Consider the following 3,086-nt stretch of genomic DNA (forward strand, 5'->3'; position numbering starts at 1 on the left):
CCAGCGATTAAATTGAAGATTGGTAAAGTTAATTCTTGGTTCCAATCGCCTAGGATTTTAGTAATCACGCAGCATCGTTTTTGAAAGGTGGGGAGGGGTGGGGGCTCATCGAAAAAATATTGACAAGCAAAATAAAATAAGAAAAAGAAAAATAAAACTTCCCAAGATCATGAAAATCTGTGACCTGCCTCAGCCCTGTCAAGGATTAACATGTAATGCCTCTCCTTAAAGATATTTTCTCTATCCAACAAATGAAGAAAGTAATAGAGTTGTAAAATTTATAGCACCAGGATCAGGAAACTGTTATTAGGGAAGGGCTCTATTTTTACATAAAATGTATATGCATTTATTATTTTGAAATGTTCTGAGTTCTGTTTCAGTTTTACTAGATATGCAGCAGAACTTGCTGTTGTGATAAACAGTACATGGAAATATGCCCCAAGGGTCAGAAGATCTATGTTACACTTCAATCAATCAATCAACGCCATCAAATTAACCATGCAGTTGTCGTTACTAATCAATAGATAGGTAATGATTCATATCTATTTTAGAATGTTTTGTTGTCAATCTAAAAATATATTCATCACGTGATTTTACCTTTGATTGGTAAATCCAATACCAAAGACAGGCATTCAGAGATTAACAACAGATGGAGAAAATGTACACCATTGTTTCAATGATTTTATTTTTATTTATGGAATCTGGTGTGTTTTGTTCAACCTTTGGGATTATTTCACCAATAAGTCCACAAGGTAATTTTAATATATGGATTTGGACATCAAGGATAGTAGCTCCTCCTATACACCTTATGAGTCACCTTTACGCAATCCACTTGGGACATTTGTGTGTTATTTCTTCATTCATTTCTCAGCCTGTATTTTTTGTTGAGCAATTAGCCTCACTAAATAAAATGAAAGACATACGTTAAACGATTACAAAATTAAGCAAAAAAATACTCTTTTTTTCAGACAAGCCATTTTCAGAACAAATTGTTCCTCTACTAGATCTTTGTCGGATTTGTGAATTGTTCACATCTGATAAACCTCTGGAATGTAACCGTAACTGTCCGGACATTCCAAATCATGAGGCAGCATTTACCAAATCAGGTACATTGATTGTATTTTTATATCAAGATATGTATGCATGTAATGTATTTTTTATTACATATGCTATTTATAAATCTCGATGGGTTTTTTTCAGGATCCAGATCTAAAACAACCATAATAGGGGACGCACTGTGTGCCTTTTGCAGAAAATATCCAATCTATCTATTATCAGAGATCTGCAGGAAAAAAATATGTTCATAATAAACCGTTGAATCCAGTCTCACTTCTCATACTTATAGATTTCGAGTACAAGCACATCATCTATATTTACACTTTCAAAGCGAGAAAAAATACTGTACTCATATTTTTGGAACTGATGGAAGTCACTCTTTAGCTTATTTTTTTCCCTAATAGATCTACTCATATCTGGACACTCTGAAAAGTTTTCTTGTTTCTACAAATGTCTCCCGTACATATTTTAAGAAAATGAATTTTCCCTAGTTGAAAATTTCATATAGGCTGAATAACAAGATGAAAAAAATAAAAGTTCCCTTTATTGTCTTTAAATATTCTCCATACAGGAACTTAAACACGATTTGAGCTCAAAATTTCAAATTGTATTTTTTTTTCATTTCTTAATACTAAGAATGGTCAATATGGGTATTTTAATGAATTGTAAAAATTCGAAAGTAAAATATTGTATTATAAGCAAGATGCTGAATTCGATATTCAGGGGATCTATTCACAAAAAAATCGTACGTCTACGATTACACTTTAAACTTACGACAAACGTACGTTTACGTTTATGGTGCTATTCACAAAAGCTGTCGTAAGATAATAACGTTGTCGTGCGTCTGTAACAGTCGTAAGTGCGTCTAGGTTCTTAGTTACCGACATGCTCATGCGCAGTAGGCATTGTGGAAAAATGACGTCACGCTGTATTTTCGCTCATTTACAGTCGAGGAACTTTTTTAGCGCCTTTGAGCATAGACATATATAATGAAGTTACTTCTTTTCTTTCCATACGCCTATTCTAATGTAATTATATATGTTTACAATTATCGACAGAAAGAAAATCAAAATGTGCCTGACGTAAGAAATGTTTCTTATTTTAATAAGATAATTCCCTGTTTTTTAATACATATGGTGTTATTATATTCCTGGGAATAATTTTGTTACAAAAAGAAATATTTTTAACGACAGACGCATATGACATTTTATTTCTGTATGAAATTTTTTTCATGTTTTAAACTTCCAAAAAATCTTCAGCAAAATTTGTTTGTAATAAAACGTGGCGTAATTAAAATACTGTCAAAAAACACTGTCAGTTTATCGCTATATGTACATTTTAAATATGTCGGGGTTTTAATATTGTAACTAAGTATTATCACCCTCGTTTGCGTGTCAATTGATAACTTCCTTTCGATATTGTGAATTTTTTTAAAGGTCGTCTGGAGAATAAATTAAATATGTATATTTTTTTTTAAAAAAATCAATAAGAATTTACTAAGTTAATGGCTATCATTTGATTTTTATTAAAATTATGACCTAACATGATGAATTTTTGTGCATAATTTAATACATTTTGAGATCATTGTTCATTGTACTAATATTTGGCGGCTGGACCTTGTAAGCTAAAAAGAATTGTGCAAAGGTATAAATATTTTGGTCTTTTTAATGAGTTTAAAAGTTGTTTCAAATTTTAAAAAAAATTGGTTAGACAGATTTTTTAAAGGCTGGGTCAACCTTAAATATTTAAGTTTTTTAGGGGGCCAGACTGACCCCGGGCCCCCACCTCTAGATCCGTGCATGATATGTAGTACGTTGATTACATTACATACTGATGGTTAATTAGTGTGTTTGCATATGACGATCGTTTTACTGATTTAATGCATTTGTAGTAATAAAAAAAAAACGCCTATATTATCAAATAATTTTCGTAGTTTTACCTAATACTGATTCGATATACTCGGAATTGATAGCGCGTAATATATCTCTTTTCCTATATGTGTTGTAGGGTTTGTAATGGTGATTATCTAT

The 3,086-nt window shown here is 31.5% G+C and overlaps 1 long non-coding RNA gene across 1 annotated transcript; it reads left to right on the plus strand.

Annotated features, from left to right (window-relative positions):
* The first annotated feature begins 611 nt into the window (after window positions 1–611).
* Window positions 612–2,138, plus strand: LOC105348267 (uncharacterized). Its single transcript, XR_010710110.1, has 3 exons — window positions 612–752; window positions 969–1,106; window positions 1,201–2,138. It is a non-coding gene; the product is annotated as an uncharacterized lncRNA (long non-coding RNA).
* The last annotated feature ends 948 nt before the right edge of the window (window positions 2,139–3,086 follow it).

Source organism: Magallana gigas, chromosome 2, assembly GCF_963853765.1.
Source record: "Magallana gigas chromosome 2, xbMagGiga1.1, whole genome shotgun sequence".
Lineage (NCBI taxonomy): Eukaryota > Metazoa > Mollusca > Bivalvia > Ostreida > Ostreidae > Magallana > Magallana gigas.